This window comes from Lepidochelys kempii, chromosome 14, assembly GCF_965140285.1.
Source record: "Lepidochelys kempii isolate rLepKem1 chromosome 14, rLepKem1.hap1, whole genome shotgun sequence".
In the NCBI taxonomy this organism is placed as follows: domain Eukaryota; kingdom Metazoa; phylum Chordata; order Testudines; family Cheloniidae; genus Lepidochelys; species Lepidochelys kempii.
Genome location: NC_136393.1, coordinates 44,614,984 through 44,636,979, shown reverse-complemented (window position 1 = coordinate 44,636,979; position 21,996 = coordinate 44,614,984). Strand labels below are relative to the sequence as shown.

General features: G+C 53.1%; 1 pseudogene; it reads right to left on the bottom strand.

Moving 5' to 3' along the window:
• Positions 1-200: 200 nt before the first annotated feature.
• Positions 201-21,996, bottom strand: part of LOC140897512 (zinc finger protein RFP-like) — a 79,683-nt pseudogene continuing 57,887 nt past the window's right edge.

Here is a 21,996-nt window from a genome sequence, read left to right as displayed (position 1 = left end):
TGATTTTCTGGTTGCCTACAAACTAGGCCCTTTGACATTGCATCAGCATTGCAACACCAAGTCCCTTCATGGATTGTCCTCTGTGCAACCAGTCACCTCTCCGCAGAGCACAGCTGAGCAATTCCAGATTGACATGGGTGTGTACAGGAGTCCATGAGGCTAGAGAGGCTGATTTCCGGTTCCTCCCTCTGCTGTGTGTCTCAGGGACACAGTCAGAGCTGGGATCCCCCCACCTGGAGCCTGGGTCGGATTCTCTCCCCAGGGACGGAGACCGGCGGTAAAGTGAAGATTGGGGCCTCGTCACCAACATCGATAAATGTCACCTATCCCGGTCACAGTCCAGACAAACTCGAATCCTGCTGGGGGCCCACCTCAGGGGCAGGGGGGTCACAGGGGAGGTGAAAGCCCGGAACTGATCCCCCCACCGCTGCACAGCCTATATCCCCCCCTCAGGGCTACGGCTGATCCCTCCCTTCCTCCCCACAGACTCTCTGGCCACCCCCACATCCCACCTCCACCTCCCAGCAATGTCTCCCCGCGGTGAATCCCTCACACCCAGCACCCAGGGCTCAGTGTCAAATCTCTCAGGGTTGTTGGGCTGTCGCTGTCATGTGTCTCCCCATCTCACACTTTTCCCCATCCTCAGACAGGACGAGTTGAGGATGCGCCGTGTCTGGATCCAGAGTCACATTCGCTGGAGAGAGAGAGAAAGAATCAGAGCGTGAGGGGCCGAGCTCAGCCCTAGGGGAGTCTGGGGCCATTTCTTACACTCCCCAGCAGCCCCGTCCTGGCTGGGACAGGCCTGGATCCCAGGGAGCTGCCTCTGTCCTGGGCACCTGAGTCTGAGCAGAGATGTCACTGCAGCTCCTCAGTCTTTGTAACGGGTCCCACTTCATTAGTTTCTCATTTATCTCACAGGCTTCAGCTCCCAGCTCCCGCTGCTCGTGCTGCCCCATTCCCAGCGCCACAGACACAGCCAGGAAGTGTCAGAAGCTTTTACTGAGGAGGGAGCAGAGGAGGCAGGTACCAGCTTTAAAGCCCAGAGGGAAGCTCCCTCCCCTAATGCAGCCTCCACTCCCAAGCCAGGGAACAGAGAGGAAAGTGCAGCAGTGAGGAAGAGCTGCTTAAAACCAGAGAGTAGGAGGTGGCATTGGGTGAGGTAGCCCCATCCCTAGCCCAGAGAGAAGGGAGGAGCTGCCAGCGTCACAGGAAGAGCATCTTCCCAATCCAGGAAGCGGGGAGCAGCTCCAATGGAAGAGCCCAGCCCCGTCCAAAGGAAAGGCAGGATGTTGGAGACGAGTGATGGGGAGACTCCCTGCACCAGGGTAAAGCAGAGGGATGTGTCAGAGAGCTCTGTTCGGGTGCGACTCAGTTAAGAATGTTTCTGTTCATCAGAACGGGTCTGAACTCAGCACTAAGGTTGGTGTCAGGACTGTTTGTGTGGCCCTGCCCACTCCATGGCCCTGCCCAAGGCCCTGCCCCCTGGCCAGGCGGGGAGATTTGCTCGCTATGGAGAGTCGCTGACACTCCACCTGCCCTGGACATGGGTCCAGGGGCTTCTGAGACCAGCCCCCGGCCCACGTCCCCACTCCCTGGGGTACACCACCCCGGGCAGGTGGAGGGTCCAGGGCTCCCTAGTGCAGCCTGGGCTCCCTGGGTGGTGGCCCGGTTCTGGCTTCTGGCCTGGCCAGGGGGCAGCGCCTCAGGAAACAGGAGCAGGGGTGGGGCCACTGCAAGAGGCCAGCACCAGGAAGAGGTTGGTGCCGCGGACAGGGGCTGCGCTACACAGAGAGGAGCTGATCAGCTGCCCTGCCCAAAGCACAGACACTGCCTGCGATGCTCCACGCCTGCCCAAGACTTGCAGTGTGTGTGGGGAAACGTGGCCCCCTTCCCCCAAACTATGCCCATGTTGAAAACTGTCCTGGTCATCTCATTTTTAAAAGTGTATGTGTGGAGACATGGGCCCCTGGATCTCCTTCCCGTTTAATATGTTATTTTTAGGGCTATGAGTGTCATGGTTGCTGTCAGTTTGGTTGGAAACTCTAGCTACAATGTCATGAAGATGTTTTCTCTGGCATTTTCTCATAATTTAAAGACAATCTTCATCTGCAAACTCATCCTGTCTGTGTGCTCCAAACGATTCTCCCCTTTTTCTCTTCAAGTCAGATAGCAGAGTGTCTGGAGGGAGAAAGGATAAGAGAGGTGAGATTTTAGACTGTCATATTTATAACAGCAGAGAGGCACAGAGACACACTCAGGTATTTCATATAAAAAGGTCTGAAACCTGAAACCTATTCCCCCTCTGAATCACGCACCTCTCAGCAGTGGAGCCAGCATCCTTGCAGCCTCACAACTATCCGAGGACACACAATCTGTAAGTGAGATTTACTTTTCCCTCGTCATCCCTTCTCACCCCTCAGACTCCAGTTGGTTTGTCTCGTTCACTTACTGCCTTTTGTCACAGCCTAGACCCAGATCATACAAAGACTTTGGCATAAAAGTAACTTTACCCACTTTGGTCCCTTTGACACTAACGCAATGTTGAGAGTTTATGAAATTCTGGTGCTAAATGTCAGCTGTTGGGTCTGTTTCCTCAGCGTCTCTACAGAGAGCAGCACGACGGGGCCTCATCCTCCATAGGCAGAAATAGAAATAATAGTAAAACCATTTTATAAATGTGGAAATTGAGGCAGGGGAAGGTTGACTCAATGGGACAGATTCACCCCTTTACCAACAAAAGGAGAGAGGGGAGGGGCCATTTGAGACTCTGCTATTCAGTGGCTGCAGAGGCCGGTGCAGACTTTGGCCCAGGCTGAGGAAGTTCTGAAGCCAGCCAGAGCTACCTCCCTCTGACAATGGGCCCCGTGTGTCTTGGCCAGTGGGCAGAGTGTCAGAGGCCCAGCTTTACACTGCCCACATCCCTCTATCCCTTGTCCACTGATACCAGTCAGCTCTGTGTTCTTGGGAAACCAGGGCGAAGTATCCAGCCTGTCTGACTCATGAAGGACATCCTCCCCCTGCCCCCCCAACCCCCAGCCTCTGCTTGAACCAAAACCGATCAGAGGAAAGACTTACAGAAAGCAATGAAAAGGCGGTGGGAGACACACCTATACCCCTCCTGACAAGAGTGACAAGATTAAGGCAACTCCCCTAGCCTCATCTGCATCAAAGACGGGACAGGGAGGCATCGGCATTGGCATACAGAATGGAGAACAGAGATTTCCGCACTGAACTCTGGGAGCAGAAAAGCAGGGAAGCCCTGCATCCTAGGGGATCTCTGCTCCAGATGTTAATGAACCTACGCCGGCACACACCCAGCTCAGCAGTTATCAGACAAATTCTAGTAATGAATCCTTGACTGATATCCAAAATACTGAAGCAGCCTAGTTGCATTGTGAGCTCCCTTGAAGGAACACCACCCATAGCCAGGAATGATCAGTTCCTGTTGTCTAGCCTAAAGAAAACCCTTGAGTCATCAGTTTACCCAGAAACAAATCTAGTGTTCTCCCTTGAATCATTGTTGTTTCCCTACAAAAACCCCAACCCACACTCAAGTAAGTGTTCTGATGCCTGGTTCCAAAATCTGCATCAGTTCCACTGGGAATTCATCTTCTCCTGACTGGTCGTGCTGGGGGCTCTGCCTGTCTCCAGCACTCAGGACCCTGAGCTACCCCCATCACCTGGGAAGCCCGACCAGTCCAAGCTTCATGGAGTGGTGAGACCCCACCTCTCTCTCTCTGTTTTCTTTTCTACCTCAGGTACAACTTTTTAACCCTGACTTGTTTGATCAGGTATAGTTTTCTATATACACCTCTACCCCGATATAATGTGACCCGATACAACACGAATTCGGATATAACACGGTAAAGCAGCGCTCTGTGGGGCGGAGCTGTGTGCTTCAGTGGATCAGCGCGTCAGTGTCTGGCTCCTCTGAGTGGCGTGTTAAGGGTGCTGGGCCAGTGCTGAGGGGTTGGATAAGGGGCAGAGGGTCTTGAGGGGCGGTCAGGGGACAGGGAGCGGGAGGGGGGTTGGATGGTTTGGAGGTTCTGGGGGCGGGTCGGTCAGGGGATGGGGAACGAGGGCTTTTGACAGGGTGTGGGAGTCCTGGGGGGCCTGTCAGGGGGCGGGGGTGTGGATAGGGGTCGGGGCAGTCAGGGAAGAGGGAGCGGGGAGGAGGTTGGATGGGTCGGGGGTTCTGAGGGGTCAGTCAGGGGGTGGGAAGTGACTATTAATAACCAAAATGTTCGAGGCCAAAGCAAGTTAGATATAAAGCGGTTTCACCTATAATGCGGTAAGATTTTTTGGGCTCCTGAGGACCGCATTATATCGGGGTAGAGGTGTATGACTTTTGTAATCTTTAATAATGTAACTGTTGTGTTTGTTTAGGCTCTCCTTGTGTGGTTATCACTATTATTCAATAAATAACTTTTATGGTTAAGCTGGTTGCTCCCCTCCCTCTCTCTCTCTCTGAACTTGACTCTTTTGTGTTTTTGGCTTCCCCATTTACTCTGCAGCAACGCTCCTCTTACTTAAGCTAAAGATCCCTGCAGTGCCCAAAAATACTGTGGGGTTTGCTCATCAGGTGGCTTCCTACCAGTACAATTGTGCTAAACCTGTGACATACGAGGGTGGCAGCTTGGAAGTGCTTCTCGTCCCAGACTACTGAGTCCAGGGGCATAGAAGGGTGGCAGCTTGGAAGTGCTGCTTGACCCCGATCACTGAGTCCAGGGGCATATCAGGGTGGCAGCCTGGAAGGACTGTTCAACCCAGCCGGCTCAGGCTTCCTCTATTCCGGTGCAGTACCTGTGGCGTATAAGGGTGGCAGCTTGGAAGTGCTACTTGGCCCAGCCCATTAAGCCCAGGGGTATACAAGGGAGGGCAGCTTGGAAATCCTGTTTGACCCAGCCCACTGAGTCCAGGGACATATAAGGGGTCAGCTTGAGAGTGCTGATTGAACTGGTCCACTCAGACTTGCTCTGTTAAAATGTGTGTGTGTTCATCTGATTCTGGAGCTGGCAGAAGCCAGCCCTGGGGAACCTAGGTCCTGCAGGAGAGTTCCACTGGGAGGGGACTTGCAGAAGGGAGAAATAGAGCTCTATATAAAAACACAAGTGACACAAGCAGTTCATTAATAGAATTACAGAACCCGCCCCCCCAGGAGAGTAACCCTAATCAATGAGCGTACCCCAAAGTAACGGGCACATCTGCTAACACCACCCCCTCCCTCTTCCACCCCACCCTCACCAACCCACCCCATTCCCGGCCCTCTCAGGAACCTGCCTTGTGCCTGCAGCTGCTGGGGAGGAGGCACCAGGGGCTTCTGTGCTGGAGGAATCCCTGACCATGGGGGAGGGGCTTTCTCCTTCCCTGCAGCCCATTTGGCCCAGACTAGCTGCCACAGCTGGGGCCACACCCAATTAGGCCACAGCTGGCCCTGAGAAAAGGGCTGGGAGCTAAGCAGGCAAGAGTCTCACTGCAGGGCTGGAGTGAGAAGGATCAGACTGGTAGGGAGCACAGGGTACCTTAGACAGAGCAGTGCTGGAGAAGGGCAGGCAGACCTGGGGAGCTCTGGCCTGGCAAGTCCCCAGGCTGAGGCTTTGCTAAGGGCCAGGGATGGTACTAGGGCTGCCGGAAGGCAGGTGGGGCTAGGAAGGCAGCAGGTCAAACCCCCTTGCTAATGATGAGTGGCCATTGCAGACTGCAATCAGTCCCAGAGAAAAGGGGCTAGATGATGACTGGCAGTAGCCACTGAGGCAAGGTGGGTATAGGGAGTTGAGGTTCCCCTGGGAGGGGAGACCCAGAGTGTGGGGGTACTGCTGTGGGCAGAACCCCAAGGTAAGGGGCACTGGGGTCCACGAGGGACATGGGGGGCCTGAGGCAGGAGAGACATCATCTAGCAGGGGGTGCTCCGGAGCTGGAGAGCGAATTCCTGGATTGACCAGCAGGAGGTGCTGTACTGGTGAGTGCTCAACCTGTTACACTTGAAGTCTTTAAATCATGATTTGAGGACTTTAGTAACATGGCTGGAGATTAGGGGTCAATTGCAGGAGTGGGTGAGCAAGATTCTGTGGCCTGCAATGTGCAGGAGGTCAGACTGGATGATTGTGATGGTCCCTTCTGGCCTTAAAGTTTTGGAGTCATTTCTTACCTTAACAGTAATTGTAATGGCAAAGTATGCTTTTGGTAGAAATATACGTTCAAATTAATCAATCTGAGTGTCTTGGACCCAAATGTCTGGCCTTCTCACTCAACAATTAAATAGAAGCATCCTCTAAGTGTGAACCAACTGACCAGCACCATTCTCTTCCCACAGTCTCAGAGGCTCTTCCCAATTTCCATTCCTAGATCCCTTCTGGGTACCTTTGAACTTCCCCAGAATCTCGAATAGCGCAATCGTTTTCTGGGAGAAACCACTGACTCGCTCTTCCAGTTCAGGAGAAATCTCCTCTGGCTGCTGGAACTTCCCCTTCTCCCACCTGGAGAGAAACAATTTCCCGTGATTATATTTCATTGTGTGGCTCATTATAAGTTCTGGCTAGTGAGTCGCTGCTCTAATGGGCCTGGAGTTAGAATTTCTTGACTTCTCCCAGCCTCAGAGCAAGTGCAACACAGCCCATGGCCGTACAACCTTCCTTTCAAAGGACTCCTTAATGTTCTTAAACTCTGGTCTGGAGAGATCAGCTCTGGGGACAAAAGGGGAGCAAGTCTCCATGGCCAATTCACTCCTTGGCCTCCATATTCTGAGCAACAGGAGCTTCCCCAGCTGAAGTGCTGTAGAAATCTGTCCACTAGGAACTAGACCGACACCAACTCCCCCCTCCTGAGCTCATTCCACACAGGACTCCAAACAGTCCTCAGATGGGAAAGACTCTTAACCACTACTGCCTTGGGGGGCTGAACGGTGACCAATGCCCTATCAGTGACAGGCCATATTCCATCCTCATAGTCCTGACGCAGCCAGTCCGCAGGGATGTGACATCTCTAGGAAATACTTGAGGTCAGTCTTTCCCACTGAATAGATAATTCCAGAGTCTTCTGTACAAGAATGAGCACCCCAGGATGAAGTTGATCAGAGAGCTTCATATCCAACATGTGATCTTCCCACACATTTTGCTGGAGAGCCTTGGGGAGATGTGGCTCTAACATCATCCCCAAGCTCTGTCCCAGTGTTGTGAAGTGTGAGGGAGTGTTACAGAGAGCCACGTACCTACTCAAGGTGCTTCTGATATCCTAGAGGAGAGAGAGACGAAAGACTTGCAGTCCCCTCTGACAAACACACAGGGGATTCCAGGGAAAGGATTTAGGAAGTATGGGGGAAGAGAGGCCCTGCCCAGGGCCATGGATTCCTCAGCTAATGGGGCTTTTCCATCTCTCATATCTTTGTGTCTGTGACTCTGCAAAGAATAATAGTTAGTCACGTGTCAGCAATGCACATGCCGAGTTGCACCAAGATCTTGAACTGCTGGACTCCAGTGCTTAGGATTCAGGAGCCCTCCCTTCCCTGTGTGAGCATCTGGCCTGTTTCTAATGACAGGTGCCGGTTTCCAGTTGTCCCTGGCAGTGCTCAACCCCATGCCCCACTCCACCCCTTCCCACAATGCCACACCCCAGACCAACTCTTCCCACTCCCACTCCACCTCCATCCTGCCTTTTCCCTGCCTCCTCTTGTGAGCACACTCCCTCCCAGTCCCTCCCAGCCTCTCCTGCATACAGTGGAACAGCTGATCGCAGCAAGTGGGTGGTGCTGGAGGGAGGGGGAGGAGTTGATTGGCAGGGTTGCCGGCGGGCAGCACTGAGTGGGGGAGCTGGCTGCCCTGGAGCACCCACCTGTGTTTCTCATTCAGTCTGACCTGCAGGAATTCACTCGCTGGCTTCTGACACTTCCCCTCCAGCTCACTGATCAGCTCACTGAGGCGGGAAATCTGCTCGGAGAGTTTACTGGCATTTTCACTCTGGATCCTCACAATCTCCTTGTCCAGTTTCTCCAGCAGGAGTCGCTCTTGTTCCCCCAGGAGCCGCCACAGTTGCTGAAATTCAGACACAATCTTCTGCCTCTCCGTTTGTGTGTGTTTCTGTATGAAAATAGGGCAAGGGCTGATCAGGGACATGGATGGAGCCCGGGGCTGTTCCATGGAGAGCTGAGTGTGCAGGAGGCTGAATTCCTTTGAAAATCCGAAGATTTCTGACATGTGACTCTACCCTGTGTGTACTAGGCAGGGGATTCTCTCACACCTTCCCCTTTGGCCCCGGTATCCCTCTGAAAGGGACGTTTCCATGCCTGTCATGGTCAGCTTATTCTGTTATTTATGGTCTCTGGAAATTCAGACCCAGAGCAGCAGGAGGCAGGACTCAGCACTACACTGACAGAGACACCTGGGGAGTTAAAAGAAACAAACATTTAAAAAATGCACAAAATGACCAGACACAGTGGACAGCACCTCACGGGGACATTCAGTTCACTTGGGGAGGATTTCTGGGAGAGCCACAAGGGCTAGACAAAAAGAAAAGGAGTACGTGTGGCACCTTAGAGACTAACCAATTTATTTGAGCATGAGCTTTCGTGAGCTACAGCTCACTTCATCGGATGCATGCCGTGGAAACTGTAGCAGACTTTATATATACACAGAGAATATGAAAAAATACCTCCTCTCACCCCACTGTCCAGCTGGTAATAGCTCATCTAAAGTGATCACCAGGTGGGCCATTTCCAGCACAAATCCAGGTTTTCTCAGCCTCCACCCCCCCCACACAGATTCACTCTCCTGCTGGTGATAGCCCATCCAAAGTGACAACTCTTTACACAATGTGCATGATAATAAAGTTGGGCCATTTCCTGCACAAATCCAGGTTCTCTCACCCCCTCACCCCCCTCCCAAAAACCACACACACAAACTCACTATCCTGCTGGTAATAGCTCATCCAAAGTGACCATTCTCCCTACAATGTGCATAATTAAGGTGGGCCATTTCCAGCACAAATCCAGGTTTTCTCACATCCCCCCCACCCCCATACACACACAAACTCACTCTCCTGCTGGTAAAACCCCTTCAAAACTGACCACTCTCCAAGTTTAAATCCAAGTTAAACCAGAACATGGGGGGGGGGGGGGTAGGAAAAAACAAGAGGAAACAGGCTACCTTGCATAATGACTTAGCCACTCCCAGTCTCTATTTAAGCCTAAATTAATAGTATCCAATTTGCAAATGAATTCCAATTGAATTGGAATTGCTGAATTGGAATTCATTTGCAAATTGGATACTATTAATTTAGGCTTAAATAGAGACTGGGAGTGGCTAAGTCATTATGCAAGGTAGCCTATTTCCTCTTGTTTTTTCCTATTCTCTCCCCCCCCCCCCCCGATGTTCTGGTTTAACTTGGATTTAAACTTGGAGAGTGGTCAGTTTTGAAGGGGTTTTACCAGCAGGAGAGTGAGTTTGTGTGTGTATGGGGGTGGGGGGGATGTGAGAAAACCTGGATTTGTGCTGGAAATGGCCCACCTTAATTATGCACATTGTAGGGAGAATGGTCACTTTGGATGAGCTATTACCAGCAGGATAGTGAGTTTGTGTGTGTGGTTTTTGGGAGGGGGGTGAGGGAACCTGGATTTGTGCAGGAAATGGCCCAACTTTATTATCATGCACATTGTGTAAAGAGTTGTCACTTTGGATGGGCTATCACCAGCAGGAGAGTGAATCTGTGGGGGGGGGGTGGAGGGTGAGAAAACCTGGATTTGTGCTGGAAATGGCCCACCTGGTGATCACTTTAGATGAGCTATTACCAGCTGGACAGTGGGGTGGGAGGAGGTATTTTTTCATATTCTCTGTGTATATATAAAGTCTGCTACAGTTTCCACGGCATGCATCCGATGAAGTGAGCTGTAGCTCACGAAAGCTCATGCTCAAATAAATTGGTTAGTCTCTAAGGTGCCACAAGTACTCCTTTTCTTTTTGCGAATACAGACTAACACGGCTGTTACTCTGAAACCTGTCATTAAGGGCTAGACATTAACTCATCAACTGCAATGGAAGCTTAGGGCTTCTCTACATGTGAATCTAACCCAGCAATCCATGATCAGGGAGAAACACACACAAGCTCATGTTCCCCAAGGCCACACAGGAGTCTGCCTCCAAACAGACCTCTCACGGCCAGTCCCTGCCAGTTAATAACAACAGGCACCTTACCAGATACTCCAGGCTTTTCCCCTCTCCAGTCGCTTTCAATCCCAGGAGCTTTTCTCTCTCTTCCCTCAGAGTCTTCAAATGGGCCTGGATTCTTTCCTGAAGAAACAGAAATGTTTTGGGAGGTTTCATCTGGAAAATTGAGAGGTGCTTGGAAGTGGGTGTTATTGCACCCGAAACCCAAGATGACTGTGGTTCTAATCACTTTGTGACATCAGGGCCACCAAGGAGATGAAACCTCATAAATGGAGCCTGGGAGTGTGTCACATTCAGACTTGTTACCTATTCAGATTCAGTCTTTTTTAGTAATTAGAGAGAGAGCTCAATTATAACCAAGCTTTACGGAATTGATTAGTGGGACAGGGCATAACAGGGCACTGGAATCACATGGGGGTGAATCAATAAACCTGTTTTGTAGAAGGTTTAACGAACCAAGTGATACAAATCCCAGAAGCCACCAGGGTTTCAATATGGGCTGGGATTTCAGCCCTGCAGCCCTAGGAACGGCACTGGTTGGGCAGAGCTGGTCCAAGCACCAGGGCAAACCCCATGAGACGTCGGGAGGCCACTCGTCTGGTTTGAAGCTGCGCGGTCCCAGTTTGGTGGAGCCCTATCCCTGCCCGGCAGGGACCCAGCACTGGACGTGGCTTTGTCTGGTGCAAAAGAGAGAGAGGAGGAGACTGAGGATGCAGGACACCTGTGAGGGTGGGGGCGGGGCTGGGGGTGGCACCTCCATGCACAATGATGCAGGTGGGCGGCACGCTGAAAAAGGGGGTGGTGGGGCCCACACAGGGCGACTGATACTGGTGAGGACGGGCCCAGACAGGCAGGCCTGGGCATGTCCTATGTTCTGGGGATGCCTCGGTGATCACCCTAATTACACATGATGCAGATTTGTATGAAGAACGGGTTGGGGTTTGCCCCAGTGCTGTCCTGACCCCTTTCTGTGGCAATCCCCCTGGGCAGGTACCCCACGGTCCCATTCCCTGGTAAAGATCCCGGAAGCAGTGGATTCTGGGAGATTTCAAAAGGCTGCTTGGTGGGACTCATGGAACCACTCTGGCTGGGCCTTGCCCACGTACACAACAGAACAGGTCAGACTGGCACCGGTCAGCTCCAGCCTGGGGTTAGTTTGGCTACAACCCAGTGTAATCCCAGTGGGACTTGGCGTCGACCTGAGCTGTCTGGAGCCCTGTTGTGTGCGGACTGAAGGTGCTCGGGGTCCCACACAGTGTTCAGCCCAGTGATCTCCTCTGGTGCAGGCTGGCAGCATCTGAGTTTAACCCCTCATGGAGCAGCACGGGAGTTCAGAATCCCCGGGAGAAACCTCCTCTCCCTGCTGGGCCTGGGACCTTTATCAAGGCATCTTTCCCTCCGAACGGACACACTTCATTCCTGGGTGGGGCTGAGGCTAAGATGGCAGCATGGCAAAGTGGTTCAGGTCTTGGCCTGGGTCTGGGTAGATCTGGGTTCTATGCTAAGCTCTGTCACTGACATGCTGGGTGACTGTGGGCAACTCACTGCCCCACTTTGTACCTCAGTTTCCCTTCCCTGCCTTTTGTCTAGCTAGACCAGTGGTCAGCTACCCGTCGATTGTGATCGACAAGTCGATCCTGGAGACCTTCCCAGTTGATCGTGATCTCCGGTGGTGCAGCGGGGTTGCCTGCTGCTGCTAAGGCAGGCTCCCTGCCTGCCCCAGCCATACGGCACTCCCAGAAGTGGCCAGCATGCCCCCACAGCCTGAGATGAGGGCAGGGTTCTCTGCACGTGGCTCCTGCCTGCAACCACTGCCCCCGCAGCTCCCATTGACCGGGAATGGGGAACTGTGGCCAATGGGAGGTGCGGGAGCAGTGCCTGCAGAGAGGGGCAGTGCGCAGAGCCACGTCTCCCCCAGGGGCCACAGGGGTGTATTGGACCCTTCCGGGAATGGTGAAGGGCCAGGGCCGGCAGGGAGCCTGCCTTAGCCCCGCTGCATCACTGACCGCCTGAGGTAAATCAGTGCCTCCCGGCTGGAGTCAGCTCCCCATACCCCCCCTTCACCCAGCACCCCATACCACCTCCTGCACCCCATACCCCCTGCCCCAGCCCTGACCCTTCTCCCAGAGCCAGCACCCCGTACCCATTCCTACACCCCAACACTCTGACCCCTCCTGCACCCCAACCCCCTGCCCTAAGCTCAGCACAGAGCCCCCTCCCACACTGCAAACCCCTCAGCCTCAGTCCAGAGTCTGCACCCCTGCCTGAACCCCATCCTCCTGTCCCAGACCGGTGAAAGTGAGCGAGGGCGCAGGAGAGCGAGCAATGGAGAGAGGTAGGTATAGAAGGGGTGGGGCCTCGGGAAAGGAGTGGGGTAGATCCTGCTTTCAAGACTTGATATTTTGCCTCTTTGTTTCCAGATCATTAATTTTGTGATAGTATGTCCCTCACAATGAAGACTTTACAGAGCTGAATGATGAATCACACCCCTGACAGGTAACTTTCAGTGAAATTAGCCTGTAATTAAAACCGCAAAGGGCTCCCGGCCTCCAATCAGCCCCTGTGCTGGTGGGGAGGGTCACTGAGGCAGCCCCCTGTGAGGATGAACCTAGAGGAGCAGGAGCTGTGTGTCTAAGGCATGATAGTCAGGCTTGGCAGAATTTTTTTTTATAATCTATAATTGTGACAGATAATGTTTATTTTAAGCAATTTTTATATTTATTGATTTAAACCTCACAGTTGCACAACAATCTGGGGTTTAAGCATTTCATTCCAATTACAATGTTCACGGTTATGGGAAATTATGGGGCGGATCAGACAATATTGTGGTCAGACCAGAACTATTCAATGACACTAGACACTGAGATTCAAAAAGTTGAAGCTTTAGAACTGTTAAAATTGTCTGTGAGGAGCTAAATCTCCTCCCTCCCCCAGCAGCTCCCCCAGAGCAATGACCCAGAGCCTCCCCCACCACCACAGGGACGGAGGCTGAGAGTCCATCTGCTGGCGGCTCAGGGGCCTGTGGAATGTGCTGGGATCTCAGCCTGGGCCCTAGGGGGCAGGTGACCCTGTCACACAACCACGCCCAGCAAGGCCTGCTCCCATTTTCTCCCAGTTTGTCAGTCCCGGCAGAGAGACCAGGGACTGCAGGGAGACCAAGCTCCTGTCCCCCAGGTGAGGGATGGGGCCCAATGGCCGAGGGCAGCTGGTGTGAGGGGAGCTCGCACTAGGGGCCTGCAGGGTACGTGGTGTGGGATAAACAGAGACCTCTCAGGCCACTTGCCCATTGCGGCTGCAGGAGGGGATGTGGGGACAGACGGAGGAGGCCTGGGGCAGTCTGGGAAGCCGCCATCGGGGACACAGAGAGGGAACTCAGCTGTGGCGGGGAAGCCGTGCTGCGCAGAGATGCTGCTGTGGATTCAGCTGGTTACCCGGGTCCAGCGCTGCAGCAGGTTAACAACGTGCTTACTAGACGTTGCAGCTCAGCGGAGTGAAGTGCTGACCTTTTGCTGGTCTCCTCATGGCTTGAGATTTGCAAGCATCATTCAAACACCTTTCCCCTGCTGCTGTCTTAGGTACCTGAGTCTTCACTCAGCGTTGCAGAGCAGAGCAGATTCAGTGCTTTGGTACAGGGTTACGGAAAGGAAAGAGACTGGCATGGTACATATAGTACCTGTAATTTCTCTCCCCTGGTTGTCGGATGTACTGTGTGCAGCTGGTTACTTAGAGAGATTTAGGTAGACAGCTGGGGTGGCCTTTTTGTGCTCTGCCCCTTTCTCAGTAAATTGTGACTGTAACTTTACCCACGCTAGTCCCTTTGGCATCATTGGGACGCTACCTTTCAAGATTGGGACACTGAATTGAAAGCTTTTCGGGTCTGCTCAGCGCTCAGCACCATGGGACCCTCATCCTCCATAGACTATAATGCAAAGAGACACACAGGCATTGTATAGATGGGGAAACTGAGGCAGGGAGTGGGTTGATTCAATAGGCCCCCTATTCAGTGGCTACAAGGGCCAATGCAGACCTTAGCAGCACCTAGGCAAGTCCTAAGCTCCAGCCAGAGCTGCATCCCTGGTTTAATGGTCCTAAGGCGCTTTGCCAGGGTGCAGAGTACAAGAGGTGCAGCTTCACCCTGGCCACACCCCTCTGTCCCTTTCCACCCTTTCCTCCTCCAGCCTGTCCATGCCCCATCCCCACTCCCTCCCGCCCCTCCCAGGAGCACTCCCTGTGCCTGCAGCTGCTGGGGAGGAGGCACAAACAGCCACACTCGCCGGCACAGGAGCCAGAGCACAATGACGGGCTGGGTCCAAATGTCAAGAATGTCTTTTGATTCAGGGTCCAAATCTGGGGACTGAGCTAAGTGCTGAGGGGCTGGTTCTCCAAGGGGCTGGGCACCGGCAGCACCCACTGACTCCGGCTGCAGCTGCGAATGCGGGTGGAACATGAGCCCTGAAGTCCTGTGTTTCGAGGAGAGAAACCCAGACACCCCAAAATCAGGCCACTGCTGTAAATTTTGGCCTCACTGACTTGCCCTTTAACAGCAGGACATGGGCTAAGTCTCACTGTAAGTTGCTGTTTATACTTGGTCACTGCTCAGTCCCATGATTGGAAGCAACAGAGGGGCTGACCCCAGGGGTGCTCCGGAGCTCAAACACCCACGGAAAAAATACAAGGGCAGCTCAGCACCCACCAGCCACAGCTGTTCTGCGGGGCTGCCAATGAGCTGTTTGGTGGGTAGGGGAGGTGCCTGGGGGAGGGCGGAGAGCAGCGAGCTGCAGATTGGCTGCGGCTTCGGGGAGGGGTTGGAGCAGGGGTGGGAAGAGGCAGACAGGGCAAGGCCTTAGGGGAGGAGGCAGAGTGGGGGTGGGAAGAGGCGGAGTGAGGGCAGGGCCTTAGGGGAGGGGCATAGTGGGGGTGTGGCCTCAGGGCAGAGCAGGGGTGAAGCACCCCCAGGGAAAAATAAAAGTCAGCGCCTATGGTAAGCAGAGAGCTAGCAGTGTAAGGCCCATATTATATCCCCAGTGTCTACAGGCCCCCAGGGATGTAACAAGTTCATAATCTTTCCCACAGGATGGGTAAATCCACCGTTTTGTTCACAGGGCGAGAACCTCAAGGTTAACTTGAACAAAGTGAAAGTAGCGGAAATGTGGCTCCTGTCCACACTGTGCTGAGGTGCCCTGGGGAGACGTGGCTTTCACCTAGTGGCCAAGCCCCTGCCCAGGCTCAAGAAGTGTGAGGGGGAGTGAGAAGGAGCCACGTGCCTTGTCGAGGTGCCTCTGACGTCCTAGAGGGAAAAAGGAGAGAGAAGAGCGCTCGGTCTAATGTGTCTCACAGTGGGGTGGGGCTGTTGGACTCTGGGATACAGGGCGATGGCTCTGTGCCTGGTAAGTTACATCCTCCTTTCAGCAAATGCAGAGTGAGGGAAGCGAGTAGAGTTTGCAGCAGCATCAGGGGATGAGATTTCAGCAAACCATGTGCTGGCAGTTGCGGAATAAAATCCGTGAAAGGCCCCAGCCCAGCAGACCACATGGCTACATAGAATCATAGGACTGGAAGGGACCTGGAGAGGTCGTCAAGTCCAGTTCCCTGCACTCATGGCAGGACCAGCATGATGTGTTATCCATGCAGCTCTCACCACACTGGGGAGTTCTGCTGAAAAATGGATGGTTGGGTCTGGCCCACTGAACTCAAGGCCAGCACCAGCCTGTGACGGCCCTGACAACGCTGAGTGCAGGAATGAGAATCAGGCAGTAGTTCCCTTGGGGGTTGCCCCGAGGTCTGAGGATAAACCAACCTGTCCTGGGAATGGAATGTGGGAGGCAGCCAAAGAAACAAGACTATTCAGGGACAGTAAAGTCTGCAGGGAAAAAAATATGGCAAAACTAGCTAACCAGTGAAACGGTAACCACCAGGCGTCAACAGGGATCAGAAGGGATTTTACAAACACTGGAAATAGAGGCCCTGCCCTGGCCCCAAAGCCATCGATTCTCCTGAGGAAATGAGGCTTTTCACCTCTAACTTCTGCAGGTCTATAATTCTGCAAAGAACAGTAATAATTCCTGTCTCTGCCATGCACACACCGAGTTACGCTGTGATCTCTCAGTGCTGGACTCCAGGGCCCAGGATTCAGGAGCTGTCCTGTCTCTGTGCAGGAGTCTGGGTGGCTGGAACAGTCTCACCTGCAGGAATTCACTTGCTGGCTGATGGCCCTGCCCCTCCAGCTCACTGATCAGCTTGTTGAGATGAGATATTGGCTCGGAAAAGTTGGTGGCATTTTCACTTAATTTCTTCCCAGTCTCCCTGTCCAGTTCCCCCAGCTTGGCCAGCAGGAATTGCTCTTGGTCCTGGACACACCAGCCCAGAGAGTCAAAATGAGAAACCATTTCCTGCCTCTAAGCTTCTGTCTTTCCCTGTGATGGCAGGTCATGGACACGTAGAGACTTAAGGGCCATTTCATCACCCTCATCCTCCCCTGTTCATCTGTAGAGCTCAAGCACTTTACAGTGAAGGTAAGTGACATTCTCCCCATTTCACGGATGGGAAACAGATGCACGGAGCAGTGACGAGCCAGATCCCCAGTGGGACTTAGGTGGCTAAAGTCCAGGTTTCAACCCCTGACTCACAGAATTAGGTGCCACTGAAATCCAGAAAACCTCTGCCTGGCTGCCCCTAACTCTGCAGGGGCCTAAATTCACTCAGCACCAACATTTCAATGGTAAAATTTCCCAAGGTTCCTAAATTTCTGCTTCTGGGCCTGGGCACTGCTGCCTCCTTCTCGGTGTCCAGACACCTGCCTCTCACCTAAACCCCAGAAGGATCCTCCAAGCAGAAGGCCGGCAGTGGAAAGCCTCTCTTGCCTGAGGGGCCCAATCCTGTAGCAGTGCGCTGAGCACCCCTTTTGGATCAGGGATCAGACAAAACTCAGGGGAGGTGCTGGCAGAGGCTCCTTTATAGCACTCGCCTGGCATACGGGAGACTCAGGTTCTACTCCCTGCTCTGCCTGACGGGGGGGAAGGGTTTGAACACAGGTCTCCCACAGCTCAGGTGACTGCCCTAACCACGGGGATCTGGGATATTCTGATGTGAGGATCCCCCGCAATCGCTTCTGATCAAACTGCTCCACTCTGGCTAAATAATTAAATAGTCCCTGGGTCAGAGCGAGAGGGTGACAAGGACTCTAGTCTTGGGGGTCAGGGCACTGGGAGGTAGAAGATGCAGGATGCAGGACCCTGCTCCAATGGCTAGTTAATTATCGTCCCTTTTCTGCAGGAGGGAGCGTTTCATTGCAAACCAGTGGGTTCAACTTTGACCTTTCTTTGGGTTGTGACCTAGGCTCAGTCGCGAGAGTCCCCTGTAGATGCTGCTTCCGGAGCACTCCCAGCGCCCAACACCAGGGGGAGCAGCAGAGTACGACCAGGCACAGGGTCACCATCGGATCAGTGCCTAGAACGGTCACTGGGGTAGGTCACTTGCGGGAGGGCAGGGAGCTGCACACGCTCTCCTGCTGGGATGATCTCGGAGAGACTCAAGGAGAAGTTGGCACTGTGACTGATAACTGCACCATGCTGGCAGAGTTTGTCAGAAAACAGAATTTTCTTGTTGTGTGAAATTTAGACTTTTCGCAGTTACTTCCCTCTCCCAATCAGACTGAAATGTCAGCATATTGAAAATGTTCTTGAAACGAACTATTCTGAAATGTTTTCCTGCAGAAATGTGGAAACAAAAAATGTGGATGGACATTTTAGACTGAAAATGAAATGATTCAACTGTTTGCAATTACATTTTGATTCTCCTGATCAGAATCTAGAGTCATGTCGTAAAAAGCAACATTTCCAGGGAAACCGTGATTTTGCTGAAGCCTCACTTTCAGGTGAGAGACATTTCTGTGTGAAAAATGTCAACTGGCTATAATTATAGAGTGATTTAGCTGAAGAGGAATTGAGATTTCTCATAAAGATGGTTCAAATTGTTCACGTTTTAAAGAAAACTATTTGGATTATTCAGTAAGTAAATATAATTTCCTCCATTCTCCTTTCTCCTGTTTAGTTTCCATTAAGCCAGAACAGAAATTACTTTGCACAGAGGAAACAACAAATAGCCTCTCACAGGGGGGAGCATGTTACTCACTGTAACTCTCCCGTTACTCACAGAGATCTGAGCACTGATAACATCCCTGTGCAGATTTATTAGTGAGTAACAATGGCACTTACCAGCAGTTCCTGGATTTTCCTTCTCCCCACTCTGGTTAAACACCATATTCTCATCTCCCTCTTTCTTAGAAACTCCCCAAACAGCTCCAAATTTGATCCTAAGAAAAGTTGCATCTGATTTTTCTGTATTTTGGGAATTTTACATTAGTAACAAAATGCATCAAGAGACAGGGAGGTGCCTAGCCAGTGGTGGCTCCCTGTCTATCGTGATCTCCGGTGGTGGAGTGGGGCTGCCGCTAAGGCAGGCTCCCTGCTTGCCCCGGAGCCATGCTGCTCCCGGAAGTGGCCAGCATGCCCCCACCTCCTTGAGAGGGTGGTAGGGGTCGGGGAACAGAGGAATCTGCACGCTGCTCGTGCTTGCAAGCACCACCCCCACAGATCCCATTGGCCGGGAACGGGGAACTGTGGCTAAAACGGTTTTCAATGCAAACCTTATGATCTCTCCAAGCTCAGATCAGAGTCTCTTCACAGCTACATGGAACCACATTTTCCTCCCCGCCCCAGGGGCTACAGGGGCACGTTGGCCCCTTCCGGGAGTGGTGTAGGGCTGGGGCCACCCGAGGTAAGTGCTGACTCCTTCTGCACCCCATACTCCCTCCTGCACCCCCAGTCCTGAGCCCCCTCCCAGAGCCAGCCCCTCATACCGCCTCCTGCATCCCATACCCTCTCCTACACCCCCTACCACCTGTGCCAGTCCTGACCCCCATTCCACAGCTTCCACCCCTCACCCCCTCCCAAACCCAAATCCCCTTCAATGTGAGAGTTGATGTGGTTCTCACATTGAAGACTTCTTGCCAAAGTGGCCCCCACTTCAAAAAGACTATACAGTACCCCTCTGCTCAGCATCTCCCAATGGCTACCTTAGGCAGCTCCCTGCCTAGTAGGCTCACTTTTGTGGGTCCCATTCTAAGGCACTTACATCTCCCCATAACTCAGGCTTTGTGGCTCAGGGTCATTCCCGTGATTTTCTAGGCAGCTGCGATTTAGATTCAGCGATATTCAGCATTGCAATACCTGAGTCCCTTCCTGGATCCCGCTCTTTGTCTCCAACTCAAAAGGAGAGAGCAAAATCTCCCAGCGTGCAGCAGCCTCATGAGGCAGGGGTGCCTGCCTGCTTTTCCTGAGCCCAGGACTCCCAAGGGAAGGGTGAGCTAGTGACGGGCACTGGAGTTAGGCTGGTTGTTTTGTGCTACATGATCTGAACTCTCTGGTGCTTTATTTGGTTAAGTGAAAGAGCAATAATGTGTTGGACGTGTGCAAAGAGTCTGTGTGTGTGTTCAATGCTTTCTGGTTTTCTGTTGAACTCCAAGCTCCCAGCGCTCGGAGCTATTCCCCGCGTTGACCTGGTTTACCAGGAGCACTGGGAGAGCTCTTTCCCCAGCGCTCCCGGGTGACCACACAGGCAGATCAAAGCACGGCCGTGGGAGCGGTCCCCAGGCAGTGCTTTGAACTGTCCAGTGTAGACAGAGCCAAATGCTTCACAACCACTGCGCGCCTCCAGAGAGAATTCAGCTGAAACCAGCGGGCTCTCACCTTGGTGTGGAGTTCTGGGAGATGGTGCGTTTCGGCATGCAGGAGTCTGGAGGGTCAGCTCTACTCCAGGGGGTTAGGCAGCGGGTTTCACAGCTCAGGTAGCAGGCTAGAGAGCCCCCCAAGAATGTGCCTAAGGACCCCACGATTGGAGCAGTGCATGGGCTCTGTTCTGGTCCTAGATGCTTGAATTATTTGGGGATATTGGGGATCAGAAGCTTGGGTTCCCCTTACTGCAGTCTGGGATGCACACACCAGTAAACAGAAACCTTCTCACTGCCCAGCATGCAAATACCCTTAACTCTGACCAGGTGGGTGCTGGTGAATATTTCTACATATCTGAAATATTAAAATCAGAAACATGAAGGGAGAGGTCTCCCCCTCGGGGTTTTCCCTTCGGCTGAAGGGGGCTCTTTCCTGGATGCTTCTCCCTGTTTCTGGATTAGGGAGAGTCTCTCCCTCCAGTGCTGCCACGTCCCACTCCCTTTGCCTTGGGGTGGGAAGGTTTCTATTAATGGTTCTTCCTGGGCTGGGGAGAGGCTGTCTGCTGTTCCACGTCTTCCACCATTCTCTGTGGGCAGGATGGAGCAGCTGGTTGCTTTAACCAGAGACACCTGTGGCCAGGAGCTGCCCCGACTCTGCTGCTGGGAATGTGGCAGCCCCGGCAGGGGGAGCGGGGAGATGGAGCAGGGGAGGAGGCAGAAAAGCAGCAAGATAAACCGGAGAACCCAAGGGGACTGTCTGTGACTCCATGTTCAGGCTGTTATGGTGCTTGAGAGGTTCACACTTGATACATGAAATCTAAATACAGAACTCACAACCAGTGTGGGGTTTGTGCCCTGATTTGTACCTGCCCTGAGATTGGTCCTCATGTTCCTGAGCAACTCTAGACAGCTGGACAGGGGGATTGAACGTGGGTCTCCCACATGCCAGCTCAGGGCTCTAATCCTGCGGGTAAAAGTTATAAGGCAGGTGAACCACCTCCCAGAACCACCTCGCTCCTCTCCCTGCCCCCTCCCCTCCCGCACTCACTGTGTGTGGAGAGTGACACATCGCAGTACACCCCAAACTCTCCTCCTAGGGCACAATATTCCCTGTGGGCGCTGGGGGACAGATTTCCTGCTTTCATATTTATAAAGCATCCCTACTCTGAACTGACCGAACACACACAGAGCTGAGCTTTTAACAATAATAAATAATAATAATTAATAATAAAAAGCACGCAGCCCCGGGCCGACCTGAGGTACAGCCATTACACTCCAGCAGCAGACCCCCATCAGACCCCACCCCTGCCTGGTGCACCCCAGAGGCCCCAAAACTGACCAATAATTATTACAGGATAGTCGGTTCCACTTCCCTACCCCCACCAGCCTGGTGGAGCCACCCCCCCCCCGCATCTCCAGCCCAGCTGTGCCAATCCCCCCAAACTCCCCCAAACCCTGCTGCAGCCTCCGCCTGTCCCTCCCCCACACAGCCTGTGTGTCCGCCCTCCCCTGCCCTCTCCCTGCTGCACTGCAACTTCTAAACAAAGGAAGTAATTTTTTCGGGCCCAGTATAAACTTGTAAGTTGGGCCCCCTCCCACACATGGTCAGGGGGTTGCAGCCTGGACTGGGCCCCCCCATGGTCTCCCAGCCACAGTAAAGTGTACCCTCCCCCCCCCGCCCCCAATGTGGGGGCCCTGAGTGCAATCTAAAGCTCTGAGAAACCAAAAGGCAAATAAGAGACTGCTACTATTTACTATTATTAAATCTCATGATTTCAGGGGCTGGCCTGACTAAAGATGTTTAAATGCCTGGGGTTGGCAGTGGTGTGCCAGTGAGAATTCAGACAGTAAATCTATCAGTTACCCAAGGGAAGCCCCCTAAATGGGTGTCATCATTGATCTAACACAGCAGAGTGAACAGAAAGGGAAATGGACCGAGAGGGCAAGCTATGGGAACGCACACGGAGCCGGGCTGTGGGCCCCAAGCAGGACATGAGCACAGTCCCCCCCAGTCCTGCCAAAGCAATTCCGGGCCCCGGGGCAGAACAGTCAAAGGGCCCCCGCTGGTGCCCGCATGCACAAGCCGCGCCCCCGTGGACTCCGTCCGCCGGACAT